Source organism: Mytilus edulis, chromosome 4 (genome assembly GCF_963676685.1).
Source record: "Mytilus edulis chromosome 4, xbMytEdul2.2, whole genome shotgun sequence".
NCBI lineage: Eukaryota > Metazoa > Mollusca > Bivalvia > Mytilida > Mytilidae > Mytilus > Mytilus edulis.
The window spans coordinates 55,120,667-55,148,544 of NC_092347.1; the positions used below are offsets into that span (position 1 = coordinate 55,120,667).

A 27,878-nucleotide genomic window follows, 5' to 3' on the forward strand; every position below is an offset into this window, starting at 1 on the left:
TTTTGGTTAATTTTAAAATGCAATCAGATGTTTTGAATAAAAGACAGAATCTCGTCTTTTTACTTATATAATTAGAGATCGTATTAACTTCTCTTTTAGGGAAATAATCATCTATTTCGATAGCAGCGTAGTAAAATAATTCTATTGAACTATTGCTATTGCGATCTACGTTTGTCTATTAACGATCAGGGCGCAAAGGAAATTATACTTAATTCACGTAATTATAAGCTTCTGGTCCAGTAGACTAAGTCAGTTTCAGCAATCACAGAACTAGTGACAACTACATGGAGAAAAAACATGACTTCTCATTTTATTGGAATATTAATTCATCTGTACATTTGTTTATTGGAAGCAGTTTGTAATTCAGATTCAGGTAACAAAAGTAGTATTTCAATATAACATTTTTTTTGTCATTTTTTGTAAAGCTCGTTTTTTTTTTCTTTTTCATTTCTATTTGATCCAAATCTCAGAGTTAACTATTTATAATGAAAACTTAAAACTTTTTTAGAACTTTTTTTGCTTTCATTTTTGATAGTTATCATTTCAATTTGTAGATTTTTATTTATTTAAAAGTATTAACATGAATTTATTATTTTCAGTTAATTGTATATAACCATCTTTTATGAAAGTTCAGAAAGTGAATACTTAAAGAAAATCTGTTGTTCAAATATTTTAGGGGGTTTGGGCTGTTTTTCCTTTTTTGGCAGTTACTATCTGTCACTCGTGTACAAAAATGTTTTTTTATCATAAGAAATGACCAACAAGAGATTCAAAAAGACGTGTAAATTTTGGATTTTCTTTGTTCTTTGTTTATCGCTTACAAATAATTGTTCCTCTTGTTATTGTGCTTTTACGCCACCAAATTGAGATAAAACCGTATAAATATAATTATCCATTTCGCATTTGCTAGGCCCAACTGGGTTTCAGTGGAATACCCCGCATGCTCTTTTAATATTGAAATCGTTACATGTCCACATTCTTCAAATACTTTTTTTTATATATGAACTGCCTTGATAATCTGAGCATGACTTACGGTCTGTTTATTTGAGATACTAATGATCAGCAGATATTTAGAGGGAATTTTATTATAAAATTGGTTGTTTTTTGTGCGTTTTTATTTCCTAGTTAACGTAAGTGTTAACCCTGTTGGTAGCTGGCCTTTTTTTAAATGGTGTTTTACTCACATGTTTCTTTTATGTAAAAGGGTTTAGGGTGAGATGGGGTGCCCATAAGCACTGGATTAACCCAACGACATTTTGTGACCAAGGTTGACTAACTAGACCATGTATTGCCCTTTATTGATAGTCTTTGTCTGTGCGTCTCTTTTCATAGGTGAGTCGGATGTAGTCTGCTGTGCTGTCAAGTATTTATGGTTATTTTGAGGATCGTAGTTCGATTTCATGGACACATACTGTTTTGTCAGATTCCCATATTCGAACATTTCCCAATATTGACACAGGTTTTCATTTCTTTAGTTTCTTTTTGGAAATGACTCCGATTGCTAAAGCCCGTCTAACTCATTTTCGATCATAAAAATCTTTACATGGTTCAAGTATAGGAATTGTATATTAACAGAAAATATGTATACAAAATAATTGAAAAGTTTCGGAATTGAATTGATAGATAAATCATACTTTTTGTTCGTTAGACCACGTGAGCGTATCGAACCAATCCCAAGCAAAAAAGCCCCAAGGTATGGAATGTATATCATCAATCTTCTCTTCCTCGACCTTATCTCATTATTGGTGTCCATTTATGGAATTATAAACAAGCGAATTCGGCATAAAAGTCGAAAAATTGTTCATCAACGCAGCTTGTGTGTAATCGTGTAGATAATTTTTGCTCCAATGGAATCCAATAATAGTGTGCTAGTTCTATAATAGAGATATACAAAATGATCTATTTGGTTAATTTTTTTTTATTTAATATCTTTATTGCAAAATAACACCCATAAGGGTTAAGCAATACAAACAAACAATTATACATTCTAAATACAATGAAATACAATACAATAAAATAGAACATATTTTAAGAGTTTTATTAAATGTTTGCATACACATTATTTTATTAACTTCCATACGGAATAAAACCGTAAGATATGTATATGATGATGAAATGTCAGTCCAGGTGACTCTCACCAACACAATAGTCGGTGCTTCAGTTTACTGACATAATTTATAACATCCTTTTCTGAAATTCTCCGTTGATAAATTTAGCAGTAAGATTCCAGCATCCTTCAGTTGATCAAAAAGGGATATTAGTGTTGCTGTTCTGTGTATTCCGCTTGATCAGTACAGCTCCTTAGTTTAAACAGTATTTATTAATGAAAAATTACAAGATGTATATTACAATGTTACATAAAGTTCAAATATGGGATTCGGAAACAAGTTTGGAAAAACTTTTATAAATCCGTCTCCCTATCATCAATATACAGCTCCTTACTTATTTGGGTATTCATACATCCCTGTTCGTCTTTTTTGTAAGTTTGAGCGATCTTACCAATATAGCACGTTTACACAGTATCTTTGATGAGAGGACAGATCCCTATTAGTTTTGTGGTACTTACTCCAGAAAGACTGAAATGTGTGCAGAATTAAAGGGGTTTCTGCATGCTTATTCAAATATATACTAGTACTACATATGGGATTGCAACCTTTCATTGGAATATGATCGCATATATATATAATGGATTGCTGTTCCAATTGAACGGAACGTCCACCAGCAGTGGCATCGACCCAGTGATGTTAAATAGACAAAAATGTATGCCAAGAAATTGTTTCCAGATGCTTAAACAAATACTGCATATCGTCGCTGGGCTTCTAAAATGTCTTATATGACTTTTTTGGCTAAAAATACTTTTTGACACCAATGGTCTGGGCGGGAGGAAATCTTTGTTATCACAAAATAGCATACAGTTAGACCAATCAAAATGTGTGAAATAAGACATATTACAAAATTGCCAATGTCAGTTGTTTGTAAAGTTTGCTTCCAAAATGTTGTATGAAAACCGTTGTAGAATGGTTTTGGGAAAAAAGTAATTGTACATTTATTTATTTCTGTGAAAATAATTTAAGTTCTTGGATAATCCAGAAGTGTCAACGTTTTTATTTCACCGCTATTTACAAAAATGTTCAAGTTCACATACGACATTTTGGAGCATGCATTTTGCCAAAATTTTCAAAGCCTGTTTGTGAGAAATTTTTTTCTTGAAAAATTTGTAATTTACAACATTTTAGAAGCCCAGCGACGATATGCGATTGGGTATCTGGTCACATTATGAGAAAAAAATCCATTTTATTTTTTCCAATGCTAATGTCCAGGTTACTAAAAATTAAATGTGCTCAAAATGTCGTTTCAAGATACTAATTAAGTTCTACATATGCCATTTCAACTTATTTGAATATGTGGTCCCAGAAAATATGAGGAAAATCCCTAGCTGTTGATTTTTGGTCTTACTTAATTTAAAAGTTTAAGAAGGAAAACATGATTACAGATTGGTTTTTTTTTTGCGTTTTGGGGATGTCCACGGGTACTTACTCTACCAGATCATAGTTAACATTAACTCCATGCATGCATTCTTTAAAGGGTCGTTCGTTTGTAAAAATGTTGTAGCTGTACAGGAAGTATAAATACGCAGTCAAGTCCATTCAGAATGGATATTCTAAATATGATAATTGAAGGGTGAAATGATCTCTGCACGTTACAGAACCCTTTGAAATAGCTCTGGCATGCAGGGAATGCAAAACCTTTCTATTTAATTATTGTTTATTTGTTTTTGTACAGAATAGTCATGAAATATGAATTACTCCATGTTACTTAAAGCAGCACAATCAATCAAACCTTTATAAAATTCTACCCTGTGCATTTTATATAGTATATAGTTTTCCGTATTTACTAAATACTGAAAACTATATTTGTATGCATATTAACCGTCCACTACCGATCCACATCGCATCCTTTGACACGGTGCATGAGGCTTGACTCCAAAACCTCAAATCTTTTGTCTCACTGTAAATAAACATTAAGATTCGCCGTTTCCTATTTGAAGTCGCTCTGATCCAGAATTTTGAAAAAGAATAGCCCATCCTTCTACATCGGTAAATCGGGTGGAAATCCAACTGATAAAATGTATACATTAATGTCATAAACTATATCTGCCGTTTCATAGAAGAGGTATCTCTTTCTTACCCAGCCATCGATTTCAGACCAGGGAATTTGAATGTTACCTAATTTGGATGAAATGATTAATCATTGGTAAATACCACTCTGATGTATCGGGATATGTCTTATGTTCGTATATATTTGGATTGGGTCATTTGGTGATGAAACAAACAAAAATTACGTTTCCTGCGGGAGCATTAATTTGCATTACAGTATCAGCCATCTGTTTTAAAATCTTCTGAGACTCTGAACGATACTACCTTTGAACTGTTTTGTATTTTGATAATACCAATTGTTACATGTAAAAGCTAACAAAGACCACAAGAATAACAACAAATTCAAATAGAAAAAGAATTATAAAAATACACTCACAAAGATAATTAAAACATTGAAGGGCAAACAGTCGAACACAATGTTTGAGTTAAAAAAGGGGGGGGGGGGTTCGTACAAATTAATAATGTTAGACTGAAAAAAGAACAGACATCGCTGTTAGACTTTAACTTTTGCATTGTACCGTTTTCCTAGTATCTTTGAAATGCAAGCTGCAACGTAGAAAACAATCGTGTTTGATGACGAAAAATTATAGGCATACATATTATGTCAAACTGTTCCGTGTTTGAATCTATAGATATTAAATGAAGTTAATAAATTCAGCAGATACCAACAAAGATCTATCTTCATCTCACATAAGAAATCAAACAACAAAAAACAACAAAAATAACAGAAAATGAATAAGTTCTTTACAATTTTATGTCTAGATGTGTTAAAGGGGCACTAGCTGCCAAATTCATGTTCACCGATTTGACTCAAATTCTCATATTTTATTCATTACAATGTAAAACATTTTTCCAAACTATCAAACGTATGAAATAAACAATTTACTGGACATGGTCTCAAAAAGATGTAGCTTCGTTTCGTGTGAATTTTAACAAAGACGCCATCTAATTAACTATCGAGTTGACCCTCTATGACCATATAAGCGATGTAAACATAAACATAGATATAAATAGATTAAGCAACTCGTGCAATTGGATTTTTATAGGTCTGTTAAATTTTGTATTATATATTAAAAATTTATGTTTATCGTCGTTTTTACCTTTATAAGAAGTTTTTTTGTGGATCGAATCAGTCAATCAAATCATTTGCCTTTGTTTCACTTTCAATGTTGACATTCTTTTCCTTTCTTTTTAGACTAATTGTTTTAAACTCAGTCTAGTCTGCACGGTTTAAAACGTATATGTCTAAAAAAAAAAGGCTATACTGAAATCATAACATCCCATTCTTTGCTTTATATTGATCTCTGGGGAAGTTAAAGTTCGGCTGATCTAAAAGACTTTTGTTTGTAATTGCAATGTTAGAACTGCAATCGTGTGAAAACTACAGTAACATATTGCAATCTTATCTTACGTAATAAAGTGACAGTTCAGAGTGCCTTTTTTACAATTTTTAATGGAAAGTTTAGTCTTCACTACTTAACTCAAAGTTCGCAATAATGCTTTCTAAATTGTGATTTATAGAATTGTCTAGGATTTAAAATCTATATAGCTGACAAAAAGATCGTTTGTAAGACTAAGTAAACAAATACTCCATTATTGGTGATTATAAATAAATAATGATCAAGAACGTAGAGAGGTTAATCTATCTAATTAATCTTTTTGTTACAATAATCATTCATATTTTGATCATAACACGACCAGGGATAACATTGTACACAAAATAATTTAATAAAATATGCTTATTGACCGAGAATGAGGGGAATATATTATATGTTTGTTATCTCATCCAGATCATGCATGTCATACTCAATTCTAACCCGAGGGTTGGCTGACCACAATGAGGGTATCACGAAGCTGACAAAAAGTGATGCTACAAAGCTATCAACAAAAAAATGTATCACGATGGTGTCGACAAAAAGTGATATCCAGGTGACTGATCAAGCCATTTTTAACCATGTGTTCCAATTCAAAAGCATTGCTCGTAAAAAAGGGGGGGTTCAACCCCACGAACCCCCTTTTGCATCCACCACTGATATCATGAAGACTACAAGACATCCACACGGACTCAATGACTTTTTAGCTCACCTGGTGAAGGGCCAAGTGAGCTTTTCTCATCACTAAAGCGTCCGGCGTCCGTCGTCGTCCGTCGTCGTTTACTTTTACAAAAATCTTCTCCTCTGAAACTACTGGGCCAAATTAAACCAAACTTGGCCAAAATCATCCTTGGCGTATCTAGTTTAAGAAATGTGTCCAGTGACCAGGCCAACCAACCAAGATGGCCACCATGGATAAAAATGGAACATAGGGGTAAAATGTAGATTTTGACTTATATCTGTGAAACCAAAGACTTTAGAGCAAATCTTACATGTGGTAAAATTATTTATTAGGGCAAGATCTATCTGCTCTGAAATTTTCAGATGAATCGGACAACCCGTTGATGGGTTGCTGCCCCTGAATTGGTAATTTTAAGAAAATTTTGCAGTTTTTGGTTATTATCTGGAATATTATTATAGATAGAGATAAACTGTGAATAACAACAATGTACAGCAAAGTAAGAGCTATACAGATAAGTCAACTTGACCAAAGTGGTCAATTGACCCCTAAGGAGTTATTGTCCTTTATAGTCAATTTTTACAAAATATTTTCCACTGTCACTTCTGGACCAATTTCATTATAGATAAAGATCATTGTAAGCAGCAAGATTGTTCAATAAAGTAAGATCTACAAACACATCACCAAAACACAATTTTGACATAAATCCATCTATGTCCGTTGTTTAATATGCACATAGACCAAGGTGAGCGACACAGGCTCTAGTTAAATTCTTGACTCCAATGGCGCCGGGATTCACATTTTTCTATATGAAAAATATAAAGCGAGTAAAACCTTGAATAATACTTAAAAATATATTCGTCATACAAGGGGTCACCCTGGGTCCCAATAATCCACAATGATCTGGGTTTTTTTTCAGATAGGGGTTAAATACATCAACACAACAGATTGATATCAACCTTACTGCATACAGTCCCTTGTATGAAAATCATTACAAAAACTTTTTACTTCAACATATATGTTTTTGTTATGATTTTCATACAAGGATCTTTTCAGTGAAAATAATTACAAAATGTATAGTACAAATTCAGATTAAATCAAGTTATAATAAACAATTAATTCCATGTTGATCGTGTTTACTGTTCAACATAGAAGATTTACCAAATTGTCGTTTATTAAAAGACACATATAACATTTGGAAAATCAATTTTTTTCTTCGTTAAATCTGTTAAACGAAAACACAGTTTCTGTTAGCTTTGCGCTTATTTTATATAGAAATTCGATATTTAAAGAAATGCTATCTTCTGATTTCTACTTCAATGGTAATCTAAAAATTGACATTATTCGCAACTTTGTATTTCCTTTTCCGCCGAATTAACATACATGTCTTAATATTATTAACTTTTCATCTTTTTCTGCTTGAGTTTTCTTACTTTCGTAAAAACGTCACAATATAATCCATTTATAGTTAAGCAATTATATCTAGTCAGTCTAGTAGAAAGAGGAATGCGTGCATTTATAAATGATTTAAGAAAAAATATATAAATCCTCTACATATTCAAAAGTAGAACCAAAAACACTAAAGTTTAAGTTATATAAAAGACAGCACATATGTCAGTAATTTTGAGCTTTTTCATCCGTCTCAGAATAAATAAATTAATTAAAACTGTTAGATTTGTAGCTTATATAACAAGTGCTAAACAAATAAAAAGTAAAATCACAAAAATACTGAACTCCAAGGAAAATTCAAAAAGGAAAGTCCCCAATCAAATGGCAAAATCAAAAGTTCAAACACATCAAACGAATGGATAACAACTGTCATATTCCGGACTTGGTACAGGCATTTTCTAATGTAGAAAATGGTGGATTGAACCTGGTTTTATAGCTAGCTAAACCTCTCACTTGTATGACAGTCGCATCAAATTCCATTATATTGTCACCGATGCGTGAACTGAACAAAACAAACAGACAAAATAGGTAAAAATGTCAAAAATAGGTGTACAGCAGTCAATAAGGGGTAAGGCATTGTATGTAGTCGAACTGAAAGGGAAACATGGTAACAAACACAATAATATCTTTTGTTTGCTCGTTGTTGAAGGCCGTACCCATGGCTTTTTTTAATTTCTGTGCCATTTGGTCTCTTGATGAGAGTTGTCTCATTAGCTATCCTACCACATCTTTTTTTTTTTAATAAAGATACATTTAGACCAAAATAAAGTCAGTCATGCTGACATTCACCTTGAAATGTAATAGCTCGTTTCTGCCTACTAGCAAACAATAAAAAGGGGTGCATGTGTCATTCAGCTGTCCACGTATTTTGGCTCCTGTTTCTGCTTGCGATCTGCCCAGCAGAGTCAAATACCCGAGTCATGATTTGCGAGGTAAGCCGACATAAAGTATTTGTAATACAGGATAGATAAACAGATCTAGAAAGCTGATGAGTAAATGTTTTATACAGTTAATTATTTGGTGATAAACTCCCCGAGGATCTATGAAACATTAATGACGAATCGACGAGGGTTCTTACTACTTGTTGTCAGGCCTTGGGCCGTTTGTCTGCTTTGGGATTGATTTTTTGCCGTGCAGTAACTATTCAATTATACGATTGTACAATTAATTCAATAGATAGAATTTCATTTTATCATTGCTTATCAATTGTCGGCTAATGATAATTCTGTTTTGGTTTTATTCTTACAGTTTTAATGCATGGAAACGTCTTTTATTGCTAGATAATGAGAATAATTGAATAGAGAACGCTTTCGCGATGTCAATTAATTACTAAGGAACTTCTTGCATCGTAGAAGCGATATGAGCTTTAACCAGAAAAACGCTTCGGACGCAAACATTTATTTAACGTGTTTTCATATTGAGCATATATAAACCGCTAAATTTGAAGTGAGTTTACTGTGTGGAAAAGGGAGAAATATCTATTTAGACACTACAGTTTTTTTTTTTATCAAAATAAAACTGATTTAAAAATTATATTTCTTTATCTGAAGGGTCAATGCGGTTTGATTTCATCATTGTTGGAAAATTTATCAAATCATCATTTATGAAAATTTATGTTGACCAGGCAATAGCTAGCTATATATACAGATTTGCAAATACTGTACTCAAGTTGTCATTTAGACATTATTTGGTATGAATAGAGCCATTCATACAAGAAGAAAAAAATATGTCGACTGAACATGTCACTACGTTAATATGATACAGTCATTCTATCCCATGATTACATTTATTTTTAATAGGTTCAATTCCAAATATCCCAAGTTCTTTTATCATCAAAAATGTTACTTTTAGCCCATGAGTATTATTTATCTGTAGACTGGCATCTGCTAATGACATATCAAAAAGCGTCACCCGTCGTCATTTTAGGAAATAAATTCATAACGATGCAGTGTTGTCCTAATTTATGAGTTTGACTGTCTGTCCCTCTGGTATCTTTCGTCCCTCGTTTGTCATAAAAGGTCAATTTGAGATGAAAGTGGAGACCGTTCCTTTTATCGTGTCTGGTACATCTTAATGGTCTTATTTTGACGTGTGACCGAATTTCTCCTGAGACTCGTGTAATATATTTATCTTTGGATCTATTAGATATGCGTTCCAATGCATATTGCATAATTGACAAATTTTGATACATTTAGGAGAAGCTAACGAGGTTAAGATTCGTATTAATAAATTATTCATCTTGGTTGGATTTTTCATCTATAATTAAATATATCTGAGGTTCTCTTTACATAAATGCATTGCTTGAGATAGTATTTTTGATGTTATGGTTTATTCACATTATATCAATACCCAGTACGTTCCTAAACTGTACAGCCAAAACTGCCAATGGTCAACTGTGGGAGTTGCATGTTTATATTTATATACATTGTAAACTATTATAAAATTTATTAACAAACAAAAAAGTTCAAACTGAATGTATCATTCAAATACTTTCCGGGACTGACAGTTGTCTAAGACTAGTAATGGTACCTTCCCTCTAGATGTATTGGGAAAAGTCGGTCATCAGCAGTAGCTAACTGATATGATAATTCAATTGTAACAAACACGTATCAACTCCGTTATAACTTTCATTGCATATGGCACGTGTATCTTGAATAAACCTCACCAGGAACGAACGCTTCAGCGGAAAGTTATTGGGAGGCAAATATCATATATATCAGTATAGCCAATACCGCATTCACAGAAAGAGTTATCTCTGTGGTCTAAGCACAAATAATTCATTATTAATTGACTGAACATTTAATAAACATGTATTATGTATAAATCATGGCAATGTCAATGAACTGACTACTAGAAGGATTGTACCACCAGTCAAAGTTAGTTCACCAACTGCGGTACCAACCTATTTTTAATTGTCAAGTATTTATAAACACGCTTGATATTGATTTCTGAGAAGTGACCAGTTTTATAACATAGATACTAAAATTTTCGGTGAACATAATACCATTGTATACATATTGTACATGCTCTATAAAGTTCAATATTACAACCATCATGTAATAGTATGTTTGTGCATAACCAATGTTTATTGTCTTAATGGTATCAATTCTGTAATTTTGAACCAATAAAATATCTTATCTCATCTTGTAATAACCACCGATATTGGGTAACTTACTGGACCAGATTGATTTTAATGTGTTGACAAGTTGAATAGACATCTAGGACAGCAAGTCTAAGGTCAAAAAAGACAGAACAAAAAGGTTACAATTCCGTTTTGCGATAGTTTCTCCTTGATTATAATAGGAGAAATGTTTGTTATCGGTGTCATCGAACGGATATACAAAAGAACTTAGTGTATGATATGGGACGAATAACTGGATACATCATTGATGAAACTATCCTAAAACTCCTGTCTATACATGGACTAGTCTTTAATAATAAGCGAACCGGTTTAACCCCGCCCAGTCAAGTGAAATAAATAACCGTTTGTTAAATTAACAGCAAAGCAACCGAAACACAATATTTAATCAAGTCAATGATAGCATACAACGAATGTTATGTAACTCTTCAATTTATATGTAATTACTTTATACTCATATAGAAGCTTCTATATAGACCTATATAGTATGCATCGTTTGTCAAATTCCTACTCAGTTTAAACTATTTATACTCATATAGAAGCTTCTATATATTATGCATTTGTCAAATTCCTACTCGGTTTAAACTACTTTTAGACATCTCATTTTACATTCTCACTTTAATTTTTTTTAATTATGGCTATATTGACACTAGTTTGTTCATTCTGGAAGTCAAAACATCCCAAATGGGAAAAATAATTATTTATAAACTTAAAATAAAGTAAGAATTGCGACTGGATCGTTTTGTTGGTAATATTTTCTCACGTATTGTCATACAATAACAATGACGAAAATTCTATAAATAAACTATTAAATTAATTGTTAATAATTATGTCACCCTCAACGCCCGGAGAGTTGGGGTGACATATTGTGATTCTGCGATTCTTTTTTCTAAATAATTTGACGATATCTGAATTTAAAATCATTAAATTTTCATACAATGTAGATATCGACTATATATAGGCTTTGGATGATTTTAACAAACATCGGAAATAGAGTATACTGCCATTGAACTAGAGCAAATATCAAAATTTCAAAATGCTCCAAATGTAATGAAACTTCACAGAAATGTTGACTGGCATGTATAGATGGGGCATTTGGATATGGAATAATAGCAGCGGGTACATGGAAACAGCAAAAATGTGAAAACATTTCAAATACCCTAAACTTATGTCATCAGGGTCTCTTCGGGCACTCCGTCTTCAATGATCCACATTTAAAACTGACAATCATGAAATAGCACATTAGTGCTGAAAGTGACGTTAAACACCAACCATAAAGGATTTTGAATCCGTCAATTACTTTAGATATATAAATTGTAGATGTTTTTTTCCTCAAAGCGGTTTCGTGAAACAGCTACTTAAAGTCAATGTCAGCTGAACTTTTCTTGCGACATTAATGTGTATTACATGTTTGTGAGATATGGGAAGATCTGGTATGAGTGCCAATGAAAAAAACTCTCGATCCAAGTCACAATTTATAAAAGTAAACCATTACAGATCAAGGTGCGGTCTTCAGTACGGAGCATAGGTTCACACCGAACAGCAAGATATAAATTGCCCCCAAAACTACAAGTGTAAAACCATTCAAACTGCATAGGCGGATCCAGGGGGGCCTGGGGGGCACGCTCCCCTTTCGTAGGATAAATTTGGTTGATTATATAGGGAATCAATGAAGCATGACTGGAGAGGGCCCCCCTTAGGAAACTGAGTTCTGGATCCGCCACTGAACTGGAAAAATAACGGTCTAATCTATATAAAAAACGAGAAACGAGAAACACATATGAACTACATAAACAGACGACAACCACTGAACATCAGATTCCATTTTTATTTGTATGATAGAAAGTATAAGAATTACGTGGCTTAATATAAAAAAGAAGATGTGGTATGATTGCCAATGAGACAACTATCCACAAAAGACCAAAATGATACGGACATAAACAACTATAGGTCACCGTACGGCCTTCAATAATAAGCAAAGCCCATACCACATAGTGAGCTATAAAAGGCCCCGATAAGACAATGTAAAACAATTCAAACGAGAAAACTAACGGCCTTATTTATATATAAAAAAAAAAAAAACGAAAAACAAATATGTAACACATATTAAAACAAACGACAACCACTGAATTGCAGACTCCTGACTTGGGACAGGCACATACATAAATAATGTGGCGGGGTTAAAAAGTTATATTTCATAAAAATCCATGGGATCGCCCATTATCGTTTTCGATACTTAAATTCGCCCATGCGTTTTATTAAACGTTGTTTTACTAAATATTAGTATGCATTCATATCAATGTTTAATAAATTGTACCGATTTTTTTTTATTAAGCAATAAAATCGTAAAGGGAGGAAATAATGTATTCTGCTTAACGTATTAAGTTATTATTTCACTCCGTTGGGAATTTCTCCACTTCATTGACGATTTTCTATCCAGGTACTAAAGCTCTGTTATATTTAAACGCACGACTGATAACAATTCCGCATGCATTACCCTCGATAGAAAATGGTTTTTGATGATTATTAAAGACCATATATATTACATTCTCCGTTCGCAGACAGTGCATTTTCCTAATTAATATCTTGCATTATTAATTAGTTTCAATGACAGAACTGGATTTATGTGACTGAACCAGCATGTGTCAACGATGTATGTTTTTTTAACAATAGAGAACATTTCCGACGTTTAATTAAAATCATTCTCATCTACTGCTATTATGATATACATAGATTTAAAATGAAATGAGTTAGTTTCTTAAAATGTCCTTTACCAAGTTAGGAATATGGCAGTTGTCATCAAATAGTTTGTTTCTATGTATGTTGCATTGGCGTTTGTTTTTGTTGCACTTCAGTGTTTCTGTCCTTCCTTTTAAAGTTGATGTGTTTCCCACGGTTTAAGTTTGTAAGCAGGATGTGTTTTCTCTGAAACGATTTATGACTTTGAAAAGCGGTACTACTGTTACCTTTATTGAGTGTACATTAGTTGTAGTTGTCATATAGATGACTGTTCCTTTTTGACAAACTTCCCAAATACTGTGGACTCCAACATGGTCTTACACTAAACAAGTTAAAATGAAAATTAAAAAACGTATATTCGATCGACATATTTCAATGTTTTATAAAACACATTGACGCTCATAACTAATCGTATGATTCTGCTGTACCACATTTAACAAATTTTGCTTCACAAAGTATATGTCGTGTAACCTACCTGGTAGAATTTATTGCATTTAAGTATTAGTCTCGAGTGTTTCTGGTAGAGTTTATGGAAGATATTTTGTGTATGAACAAATTGACCTTGTATGTAGGTTGTGCATGTAATGATCGACCAGGATGAAGTGCTGAAAATTTGGATAGTTACTGGAAAATGAGTTGTTGCCTTGTGGTGCGTATGGGATTATCTTCCAACTTCCAAAACACACGAGTCTACGTTTTTATACATCCAATGCTCCAACAGACACCCCATTTAAGCAAGGAGTTAGCTGACTAGATGGGAGCAGTGCATTTGACCATATTCTTTACATAACTTGAACCCTTGAAGTTTATACAGGATATTTTGAAGACATTGACTGATTACATTATGATTCATCTTTATTTTTATTATGGACCACATAGTTATTACATTTGGGTGATGTCTTTTTTTCTTTCAATATGCATTCCTATGAGAACAAACTATGTTCATCATATCCTCAGCAGCTGGTTATTTTCTGTATGAGATAGACTTACAGCACTTGTCAGAAAAAATATAATTCTTTTACTTTATGTTCCACAGTTTTATGATGAAGTTCGTACACTGAACAGTTTGGTGTCTTAACTGGTTGCATAGAGTCCATTGAAACTCAAATAAACGATGCCGAAAATATACAGTTGGTCTGCTCAATGTGATGACTTACATCTTGAAATTGACGACGTGGGTTGGTAGAAAACTAAACTCAAGAACATTAGAGAAGATTTTAATTTTCTCACAGTGAGCTTTCCATTTATCTGTAGCAACATTCCAGTAGCACATTGATATGATAAATAAATTGATACGATATTCTATGACTTTAAGTACACAGGTGTGTTCCAGATATTTCATAAACGGTTAAATGATGATGGGTCTACCTTCCAAAACACATGAAGTCGGACCAGATATAGAGAACGTCGTTTGGCTCGAATTTTACTTTTCTGTGGACTGGTTTATTAGTTGCTTTTTTTTTTATACCATAGTGTTGTTTGTCCTTCTTGTCCCAATAGGGTTTTGTTTTCCTTGGTATCTTATTCCTTTGTATATACTTAATCTTTGTATTTGAATTATATTTTTTTCATAATTGAAACGATTTTGCCCCAGGATTTTGCGGATCAATACAGTGATATATATATATACAGATCCTACGTTTGATCAGAAAATCGATATATTTCGAATAGACAACCGGAAGTCGTTGAGTTTGAACAAATGTGACAGACAGCTGATTGATAAAAAGTCACGAATGTCTTATTCTACGAATGGGTTTTGAAGTTATGACGGATGTATTATCTAAATGAAAACCTTGGCACAAATTTATAAATGCAGACATTGTCAATGTAATTATGAAAGTAAACACCAAATTATTAATTGCCATGTAGAAAATGTCAAAACTATGTGAAAATAAATATTGGTTCGCGTGCTTTTATATGATACAATATTGCAGTCAATATTTTCAACTTGTTCATGGTGACCATTTGGCTTTTGGTGATATTAATTTATTATATAAATTGTTTGTTTTAATTGTTTATTATGATGGGGGAAAAAAGAAGATACAAATTAAAGTTGCTTGTAAAAAAACCTTTGATCTTAAACAAAATACCATAACTTAGAAAAATGAATAAACTTTAAGATGTTTTGCATCAATTGTATTAGTCTAGGATATGAGTTGTTTTACACAATAATGCTAAAATAAATTGTATTGGTTGCTTGGCATATAATATAATGCCTTGCATAGGAAAATCAAGAGGTGTTGTTAATAACAGGGGAAAACGATTGAATCTAACAACTTTAAACAAAATAAAATAACGCTTTAGCAACGGTAGACGCTAATGCTCTTCAACTTCGTACTTTATTTGGCTTTTTTAACATTTTTTTTATTAGAGCGTCACTGATGAGTCTTTTTTAGACGAAACGCGCGTCTGGCGTAGATATAAGATTTCAATCCTGGTATCTATGATGAGTTTATTTACAACCACTGGGTCGATGCCACTGCAGGTGGAGTTTTAATTCCCCCGAGGCCAAGGTTTCACCAGCCAAATAGTCAGCACTTCTGTGTTGACTTAAGTTATCATTGATATGTTCATAATTATGAATTTACTGTTGAAAAAACTTTGAATTTTTGAAATACTAGGGCTTTTCTACCTCAGGAATAAATTATCTTAGCTGTATTTGTCAAAACTTTTAGGAATATTTGTCCTCGATGCTCTTCAACTTCGTACTTTATTTGGCCGTTTTACATTTTTTGATTCGAGCGTCACTGACGAGTCTGACTACTGTGCTGGTGATACCCTCGGGGAATTAAGACTCCACCAGCAGTGCCATCGACCCAGTGGTTATAAAAAAACTCATCATAGATACCAGGAATAAATTTTGTTTTTACGCCAGACGCGCGTTTCGTCTACAAAAGACTCATCAGTGACGCTAGAATAAAAACAAAATAAAAAAGGCCAAATAAATTACGATGTCACCATGAATGAAATTTTGAAATAAATTTTAATTTCAGAATGACATGAGGTTGCTGTTAGCTGATCAAAATAACGTATTATAATGAAACATACATATTATGCAACTATTAGTTGACCTATCTAAGCTTGGATTATTTCACTTAACTCACTAATGATGAATACCGTAGACCTATGGCTGCAGCTTGTTTATGTAAACAAGTATAACAAGCTTATTGGTTCAGGGGTTGAAGTCATAAAACTTTGCTCAGTGCTCGGAGCACAAAAATCATGCTCGAAACACGAAATCCAGCATTTTGATTGGTTGATTCTTGAGTCTGAGTACAAAAATCGTGCTCGAAAGTGTTATGACCGCAAGGCCAGGACAACTCCGTCTTACTTTTATTTACTCACAGGGACCATTATATTAACGAATTCGTCTTTCCTCTTTAGATCAAATGACTAAATCATCAAATAAAAAAAGCATAGTTGATATGTATGAGCTATGCACTGAAGTATTTACATAAATTATGTGACGAAACACCATAATATTTAGAGGTCACATAAAAAAAACCCATGATGCTTAGGTGTTATACATACAAAACACTGTATTCGTTCACTGGAGACATTAGAAGTTTTGCTTTAATAGGCGAATGCTGTCTTGACGCTAATTATCGTTTCTTGCACTTAACAAAGGACAGTTCTTGAAACATTAAACATATGGTTTCACCATTTTTTCTGTCGAGTTAACATTTCTTATCAAATAAAAAGTTGCCAATTATTCTTAGACAAAGTAATGACTAGATTCCTATAAATAACAGACATTCACAAAGAATGCAATTATTTTATTTTGAAATATTTTTTATGTAAAATAACGTTGCAAACTTTGACTCTTCTGTCATTTTTTTTAAAGATTAGTTTGCAGTGTCTTAGTCTTTAAAATTTGTAATGCCATGGATCATTTACCGGAAATAGTCTGGATTTTAGTGATTGATATTCTTAAAGTTCTATCATAATTAGTCTAGTTCTATGTCACCGTTCTATGTACACTGCAATAGCAAAATCAAACATCATTTAGTAAATTTGAGTCTGTTTTTACAATTTACAGTGCGTAAAGTTACTGATGAAATGATGAAACATGTATTTAGCTTAGCTGTCAATTGTCGATTTTCTATTCATACTTTATTTTGATCTCTGATGACAATTTGATGCTTTAATTTTAAAATAAATTGAATACGCCAAAGTTAGGGTGAAATCTACATGAAACATATAGCGTAATGGTTTGAAGATATCAAGAGGACTTTAATATAAACAAGACTTGATAGGACAATACTCAGTACTTTTGTAAAATATATAGATTAACCGGCATAAACCTTACAAGCATAAGGTGTAATCAGATGCTCCGGTAGGGTTGGGTACACTTGGTACTACTAGATTTGTTAATATTCGATATAAGTTTATGAAAGCCGATCATGTCAAAAACCCGATACATTTAACGCGATAAAATCACATTTAACGCGATAAATTCAGTTTTAACGCGTTTATATAATTTTTAACGCGATTTAAGCACAAAACTACAAAAAATGACCGAAAATACTTTCTTCTTTCGCCATAACAACGTTTTAAGGCGTCAGATTTTACTCGAAAATTACTAAATGAAATGGCCACATGTGTCATAACTTTGTCAATTAACGCAATAAAGTTTATTAATTTTCAGCACATTTTTGTTATCATCGTCATTAATTATTTATCGCATTAAAATAAATATTAACGCGTAAAATGAAGGTTTAACGCGTTAAATGAAGGTTTAATGTGATAAAAGAGGGTATAACGCGTTAAAAGAAGGTTACCGCGTAAAAAGATAAGAAAAATACAACTTTAACGCGTGACAATAATTTTTAACGCGTTAAATGTATCTTTTTCGCGTTAAATGCAACTTTAACGCGTTAAATGCAACTTTAACGCGTTAAATGCAACTTTAACGCATTAAATGCAACTTTAACGCGTTAAAAGCGTTAAAAGCATTTTTAACGCGTTAAATGCATCTTTAACGCGTTAAATGCAACTTTAACGCGTTAAATGAATCTTTTAATTTAATTTCATTTAAGATTACTTTTCATTTGTATATATATGGACTGATCATGTTAATTAAAAGTCCATCTAGATTTACATTTGTCAACTTGTCTTTACGCTTTGTCTTAAATAAATTTTGTTTATATGTCAGGTTTGTCAGATACTTTACTTTTTTGCGTCTTTTGATGCCTGTATCTAACATAAGGGTTTACCATAAACTTTGGTAGTTTGACGTATACTTACTTAAGTCTCTACAAGTGAAGTTTTTTTTTCTGTAGATGGTGTAAACATGACATATCTTTACTATACCTTTACTACATTTTGTACATCTATCAACCATACCTCTGTTAAACATTACAATCGGATATTGTTACACCGCTGTCAGTCAGATTACCGAGGCATTTTTTGTTTTTCATTCGAGCGTCATTCGAGCGTCATTAATGAGTCTTTTGTAGACGAAACGCTCGTCTGGCGCAAATACAAAATTTCGATCCTGGTATCTATTACGAATTAATCAGCTAGCAATCGCGTGTGAATTGAGAACATGTTCAAAACAACAGGCTATTAAGAGCATGCATCGAGCATCTAGTAAACCATGCCCTATATTAATAAAATGAATCTGTTATTAATGCCCTACCTGTAAAGCTGAAATAATCTCTATGTCCGTCCGTTTCTCTGCCCGTTATTAGTCCTGAAATTTGTTCAAGGTTATGATTGTCTTTCTGATATTGTTTGATTGTAACCCCATTGTTTTATTTTGTATTTACATTGAGTGATAGATCAAACTTATTCGTGAAGTGATATGTCATTTGATTGAGTTAAGCCATTTCAGTTGATATTTTAAAGTGTGTCTTTCAACGTTGTGATATAACACTATTGTTTCAAGTTGGATTAAGGTTGGTGCCTATTAAAACGTTTCAACCCGCTGCATTTGTCCTAAGTCAGGTACCTGGTACCGTGGTTGTCGTTTGTTGATGTGCTTCATAAGTGTTTCTCTTTTTTTTATAGGTTAGACGTTGGCTTTTCTGTTTGAATGGTTTTACACTTATCTGTTTTGGAACCCTTTATACCTTGCTGATCAGTGTGAGCCAAGGTTACACGTTGAAGGCTGTAATTCATTCCCGGGTGTGGTAAAATGTTATCGTCTTCATTGGTCATCTTCATGTGTTTGTTGTGGTATGTTTTCATTTGCAGCACTTGTTTTTGATAGTAAATCGCGCAAAGCGATGCATTCAGAGTCCATGTTGTTCAAGATAACTGTTACAAATAGGACATTTGAGTTTGTATGGTTTTCAGTTAACACACAGTGTTTGCTATTTTGAAATCTGGTTAGTTAAAGAGAAAGGTTTAATCGTGAGAGGAAGACGCCATGTCATATCTTCCGTATTCTCCTCGTCTGTAATGTCCAGGACACCACGATACTACAAAAAATGCGAACAGATCATAGTAGTATTTTGTTAGTAACATTATTCCATAACTCCATCCATGATGTTTTAACGCGTTAAAGTAAGGTATTGTAGCAACGTAATTGTGTTGAATTTAACGCGTAAATGTGATTCATTATGACACATGTGGCCAGTGCGACGGGTATTTTATCGCGATAAACGTCTTTTTTCCACCTGCGGGTTAAATCCCAAATTTGATAATTGTTAAAAGTTTAACGCGTTAAATATATTGATTTCTTTACAAGATTTTAACGCGTTAAAACTGTATTTATTATCGCGTTAAATGTTAACGCTTTATCGGGTTTTTGACATAATCGGCCTTTCATATAAGTTTTCCCCGAGAAAAAAAATGACGTCCAAACAAATACAACCAAAAACGTGCAAACACATCGTACAGGCACAAAATGTATCGGAACAACTTTTTTATCATAACGTTCCTTGTGAAGGATTAACATGAGAATTAAGAGCTCTAAAAGCAGTACCCTTTGCATCGTTCACCTTGACTAACCATCGAGGGTTTACATCATTGCTGGTAGACTGTTAGACTTCGATGGTCTCATTGGCAATTTTTCAGTGAATAAATTGATGTAATTTATTGAATTGTGAGATTTCTAAAAAAAAGAAGTTTAAAAGTATTTTTCACAAACTTAAACTTTAACATATCTTGCACTATACTGCCTTAGCTCATGTTCTTCTCATATATGTTATGATGGTATGATACTAAACCCCTAACGGGAAGGATTGTGCCTGATGTTCATATGATGAAATCATAATCTTTCAGTCAGTTTAATTGAAATCTGCAGCTGGCATGTCAGTTAACTGCTAGTAGTCTGTTGTTATTTATGTATTATTGTCATTTTGTTTATTTTCTTTGGTTACATCTTCTGACATCAGACTCGGACTTCTCTTGAACTGAATTTCAATGTGCGTATTGTTATGCGTTTACTTTTCTACATTGGTTAGAGGTATAGGGGGAGGGTTGAGATCTCACAAACATGTTTAACCCCGCCGCATTTTTGCGCCTGTCCCAAGTCAGGAGCCTCTGGCCTTTGTTAGTCTTGTATTATTTTAATTTTAGTTTCTTGTGTACAATTTGGAAATTAGTATGGCGTTCATTATCACTGGACTAGTATATATTTGTTTAGGGGCCAGCTGAAGGACGACTCCGGGTGCGGGAATTTCTCGCTACATTGAAGACCTGTTGGTGACCCTCTGCTGTTGTTTTTTATTTGGTCGGGTTGTTGTCTCTTTGACACATTCCCCATTGCCATTCTCAATTTTATTTATCTTATTCATTCTGTGTGTATTTAAAGATCATTGACTTTCTCGTTTTTTGAATTCACAAAGACCAAAATGAATGAAATGGTACACTTTATCCTTTTCCTAATAAACAAAAAAGTTTTGAAAACAAAAATATTGCCATTAACATATTGTGCATCTAATAATTTAATAACTGATTCTTCAATTTAGAAGTCACATACAATGTCTGCGTACCTTTTATAAAATTTATAAAATTATAATCCTGGTACTTTTGATAACTATTTACACCACTGGGTCGATGCCACTGCTGGTGGATATTTCGTCCCCGAGGGTATCAACAGCCCAGTAGTCAGCACTTCAGTGATGACATGAATATCAATTATATGGTCATTTTTATAAATTTTCTGTCTACAAAACTTTGAATGTTTCGAAAAACTAGGGATTTTCTTACTCCAGGAGTAGATTACCTTAGCCTTATTTGGCACAACTTTTTGGTATTTTGGGTCCTCAATGCTCTTCAACTTTGTATTTGTTTGGCTTTTTTACTATTTTGATCTGAGCGTCACTGATGAGTCTTATGTAGACGAAACGCGCGTCTGGCGTATAAAGTTATAATCCTGGTACTTTTGATAGCTATTATAAGAGTTTTTAGTAAGACTTTTTGGAAATAAACATTCATTATCTGTTTTTAGAATTGAATTCTATTTCATTTCAAGTCGTATCGAAAAAAAGCAGTACTGTTACACAGAGGAAAGTCCTATAAAAGAAAGGTGAAAGGTACCAAAGGGTCATTCTTACTTATAAGCCGAAAATAAACTGTCAACGTCATAACCAAAAAAGAAAAGACAAACAGTACCCAAACACAACATGAAAAGTAAAGACTTATATATCAACAGTTACACAAACCCCACCAGAATCTGGTTTTGGTTTTGTGTTTTTCGGAATAGTAAGCAGATTCTGCTTCACCTGTGACGACCGTCTTGTTGCTTATATAAGTACAATCCCGGTGACAAGTCTAATTTGAATGGTCAAAATCAGGGAAAATATACATTTGTAAACTCGTTTATAGTTTATTTTCATTTCATTACAGATACTGTTTTAGGACCAGACATTAACATTGCGCGTGAAAGTGTGCAAGTGCAAATAGGACGCAAAAAATTTCTAATCGGTGAATGCCACGTGCAAGGAGCTGCGCCATTAAACATAACTTGGATGAAAAGTGGAAAACTAATAATTGAAAATGAAAAATTCACTTTGGTTAAGATTATAACAGAACAAAATACAAATACTCGTCAGCTGTGGATAAGAGAAATGGCGTTAGAAGATTATGGACAATATACTTGCTCCGCCACAAATTTGTACGGCACGAAGAAGAAAAATGTTTTTGTTAAACGTAAGTATTAAAATTACTTCGAGTATTGCCAAAAAATATTAGAAATAAATGTTTTCCAAATCGTCCCTTTAAATAAATTGAACGTCAATATTACTTGCAATTTAAATAATCCTAATAAAAGAACCTGAAATTGAGAAAAAAAATATACATGCTGGAATTTTGAAAATGAAACTTTGATGAACGGAAGTTCCGAACTGCTTTATCAAATTTTTATGAAATTTTCCAATCTGGAAAAGAAGCAGTATTGCTTTTATACTGCTACAATTCCTCTTTCGCAGATTTGGGAGATATCTTAAAAATGATGTCCTGAAGTATAAGGTACTTATTTTTTGTTATATAAATGGTATTTACATTTAATGTGTTAAATTAAATTTACATTTAATGTGAAAATTAAATTCATATTTAATGTGTAAAATTAAATTTACATTTAATGTGTTGGTAAGACACAATTATTTGTTTATTAAGCATTAGATAGTAGTGTAAAAAGTAAACTTTTAAACTTTAAAGCAATTGCTCGTTTAACTGTATCACTGATTGGGACGAATTGCTTTATTTGGGCTCTTCCTTTTACACTCAGTAATTTATGTAATTCTACCTCTGTCAACCAGTACAAATACACGAGTTTCGACAATGGTGTATAATAGTGTCGTCTCGAAAAACTAAGGATTTTCTTATCCCAGGAGAAGATTACCTTAGCCGTAGTTGGTACAAATTTTTGGAATTTTTGGTCCTCAATGCTCTTCAACTTTGTACTTGTTTGGCTTTTTAACTGTTTTGATATGAGCGTCACTGATAAGTCTTATGTAGACGAAACGCGCGTCTGGCGTATTAAATTATAATTCTGGTACATTTGATAACCATTTTAGATCATTTTATATCTCATATCATTATCGAAAGTTTGAAAGTAACTAAGATTACATACTAGTAAATGGCAAGTCTGAGTTTGGTTGCCTCTATTTCTTATCATTGGGGTAATGGGGACGATCTCCGACTGTCAAGAATAAAAAGGTTTTTATAAGCAAGCAGAGTAAATCGTCTGCTCCCACGTCAGCCAAAAATTTTTGCTATTCTGAATGCTTTTAATAACCAGGACCTTGTACATAGGTACGTTTGAAAGACTAACTGACTGCTAGTCTTCTTTAAATTTCAGTTGGATGCGTTTAATTCAGTATTAGTAAAAGTGGGAGAAAATATCTACAGATTGCTTTTTGTTGTTAATAATTATTTATGATTTGACTCTTCAATTCAAAGATTATCTTCTTCTGACTGCAGTTAGTTTAAGAGTATATATTTCTTTATCGTACTTCGGATTATATGCAATTTCAACATCTTTCCATGGAAGTAAAAATTTGATACAAAAAAGCGGTTATGTTTATAAACGTATCAATAGTTAAAAGCTCTTTAAAAGATATATACCAAGGTAATACTAATACATAAACACTGAGGAAACCGTATGAACTCAAAATCTTTGATCAACACTGCCTCCATGTTTCTACTCTCGACTGTTCTTATTCCACAGGCAATAAGGATGGTCATAGATACTTACTTTGTGGTTTCTACGTTTAAAATACCAGACCGACACATCTATAGAGCAGTTATTCTGCATGAAATGTAGACTACATCTCTACTGGTTGTATCCCTGTTCAAATCCCTTAGAAAATGCCTTCGTCTTGTCTGGAACAACAAGATGTTCAAGGACAATCAATTCCTCGTTGACCTATCATCTGCACTTTTCCATTTTGAAGCTTTTGAAGTTCGTTACTTTTTGTAACGATTCTTCGATCAAGGATGTTGTCCTATATACCTTTAAGCTCAGACATAATTGATCTCCGGAAAAAATCAGAGACGATTTTCTCATTATATTTTTATTTATGGGTCTGTAAAATTCACTTTTAGATGTAGTTCTCTTTGGACGACTTCATATTCGTTTATTTCAGCTAAATCTTCACCAACATTACATTCAAGATTTATCTTCACCGAAATTGGATTTGGATTCCAGCTTTAAAAAAAATCGTAATCCAATGCTTCAATCTTTATCCCCTCGACTTCAGTTTTGACTACACAGGGAAAATATTATGAGGGGCTTTCTTCTGTACAAATCAAATATTGAACACTGCTGCATCCATTCTAGATCGGGATGCTGGAGGGACAATTCTTCACAGGTGTCTGGTAACCAAATTGTATAAAACCACACATCTATTTTGATAGTATTTTATCGACACAGCAGTAGTTCTGGTAACCGATGACACCACAGTTGTCAATTATCTGAAGAATCAGAGGGGAACTCATTGTTACTCCTTGTAGAAAATAGCCAGAAACAGTGTATAAAGTTCTTGTTACCTCAACTACTAAAAGCTATAGATCGTCAATTCTAGAAATTTAAGTGCATGTATTTCGAGCGGGTCAGACTGTATATATGATAAGTTTATATCTCTTTATTCTAGCATATCTACCGTGAAAAGGTGATATGCATGGCGCTGAATCCTCCTTGGGGTTTAAATTGAGTTCTGTCAGCCCTTCATTCTACTAATTTTGAATCAGCAGATATCGTATTTCTATCTTAAACATGCTGTGTTTTATTAGTTTTAGCTTCTGTTTGATGGTCTTGAAATTCCTACGGTTTTAGTTTTAATAGGACTGGACTTTATTTAAGCATGCCTCTTTAGAAGAATTTTTGTCCACAGAGTCCTCTTGTATAATGAGAACTCATCTACTAGTATTTCACATTACTAACCCTCTATGTTTTCCGATGCATGAATTGTTTCTCTCTGAGGCCTATAGGTAAATCGTGGTTACAGCGCAGTAACGGCACAAAGGGTAACTGTGTATCCCCCTTTTCTGTGTCTTTGGAGAAATGCAATGAGGGAGGTTCGAGATTACTTATGCTCTAAACCGGTTATATATTTCACTTTCAGTTCGACGAATCCGTTTGTTGTTATGACGCAATATGATGATAACACTCTTAATTTATGATGGCAGGCATAAATTAAAAAGAAAAACACTTCAGTTTACTGTAAATATGAATACATTTATAAACGAACTATGACGAACCTATATATACTTGAGAAATGAATAGACTAGAAACAAAAAAGAGTAACGAACAATATTTTGTATGTCTATAGATCCTCAAAGTTTATTAATAGTGCAGGAATGCTGAGCATTTATTTAAACATTGTATTGTTATGTCTGATATTACAAATACAGGGATACAAATGTTTAGATACTATTTCAACCATAACAAAAACCGATCTTCATATTTTACAGAAAAAAAACCGAATAGTTGAAGTGTTTTTATCTCCTATACATTTCTAGGAATATGATTAGTTAAAATCAACCGCGTGGAAACCATGTATATTTAATATTTGATTAGAAAGCGGCCTTACTTCACTGGTTAGTAGTGGTGTTACGTCCCTTAATGAAAACAACACGATCTTAAGGATAAACAGACGAAAAAATTGATAAACTATTGAAACAATTTGTTACACAGTGCTCTTCGCTATCACCCCATGAATTTACTGACTACAATATTTATCGTCTTAGATTACTAGCACACTATGTAACTAAAAATATTTTGTCAGAAAATTACTAATAAATGAGCAGATGTGGCTCAACTAGACCGAAAGAATATGTACTCTTCCTGTGTTACTTAGGAACAATTTGTATTAAGCTATATCACTATGTATTACAGTTTTACCTGGCTGCTCAAACAATAACTACGTTGAAGACATCAAATTAATATTTGAAATACTTGAAAATATACGTCAAATAAACAAATGTGTGTTAAAGTTAAATCGTCAATAACGTGTTTTCTCTCAATTTACAGGGGCAGTTGTACGTGAAACAAGACAGGAATCTCAGTCTAATTGTGCAGATAAAAAATATTTTAATATAACTGTATTTTTAACTTATTTTGCTGTTATTGTGCATCTTTGATTTTTATAATATTTTGAAACAATTGTTGGTGTAAGAAAGACGGGTGACTACATTGATGGAGTCTAAATTATATATAAAGGTTAATATATTCTCCTGATACCCTCTAAGGCCTTATGTTGTCAGAATGTTGCAGAAACCTTCGGAATTCTTTCACCTTCTTTTAGTGACAATTTCAATTTCAATTGAACCAACCTTGTGCTTGTCATCCTGATGGACTTGCTTTACTGAACTTACAAAATAGATGCATTGTTTAATTTGTGTTCGTCCTACATATGTATCGACTGTTTGTCAATAGACGTGAAACCAACTCAACAAACGAATTATTTTTGGTACACAAAAATTGTTAACTAATTCTTATCTTTTTCGATTTTTTTTAGTAGGGTTTCCTCCATAAAATAATTCAATAATTATCAAAGGTACTAGGATTATAATTTAATACGTTTCTGTTGTTTAGGTATATAACACCATTACACGGTTAGACGCGTCCATAAAGTGATCGAAAAGAAATATTCCCTTTAATTTGACAGCTGTAGGAAATTAGCCCTGCGTTTCATTGCATAACAATTTTTCTAAGTCATAAACACAAAGCTTTTGTGTTTAAAGCACCATTTTTGGGGGTGTTTCTGTAATACGTTTTTATTCTTGAGGAGTTTGAAATGTTTTTTTGAAAACAGGACTAAAGCTTGTTAACAAGGGGAAACGGCGGGAGAATTTGATTGATTAACTTTCAGTGATGGTTATTATCTTATATGCAATGAAATGTTGTGTAAATATTGTTAGTTGTACTGGGTAGGATAAAGCTTTTCTCTGCCAAGTATTTCTTTATTTAAAACAAAGATATATTCTGCACAATATTTTTTACAAATTTAACAAAGACCAGTAAGAGAAATCAGTGGTGGTATTACTCAATTACGAATTAGTGATATATCATATAACATCATAATTTTAGCGGTAACAATAACGATTTCAAATCGACAATTTATGTTTCAAATGATCTTTGGTACATACCAATTTACTTTGAATTTCAACATGACTTGTAATGTTTGTGGTTGCTGTTTTGTAAATAGCTGTGTTTATGAAAATATTTATCATTCATTTGTATAGTAAATCATTTTCTTTACTTTCTATAAACCATATATATAATTATTTGCATCATTTTTATTTGTCAATGTTATTTACATGGTCATGTATATGTTTGAATAAAACTGTATATTGGAAGTTCAAGACAACTATTACTATGTATTGTGTGATATTGATATACTATTATGCACAATTCAATTCTTCTCGCAACCATTCAATTTGACGGA

General features: G+C 32.8%; 1 long non-coding RNA gene across 1 annotated transcript; it reads left to right on the plus strand.

Moving 5' to 3' along the window:
* The first annotated feature begins 238 nt into the window (after positions 1-238).
* Positions 239-27,795, plus strand: LOC139519969 (uncharacterized). Its single transcript, XR_011663774.1, has 3 exons — positions 239-373; positions 22,336-22,638; positions 26,462-27,795. It is a non-coding gene; the product is annotated as an uncharacterized lncRNA (long non-coding RNA).
* Positions 27,796-27,878: the final 83 nt, after the last annotated feature.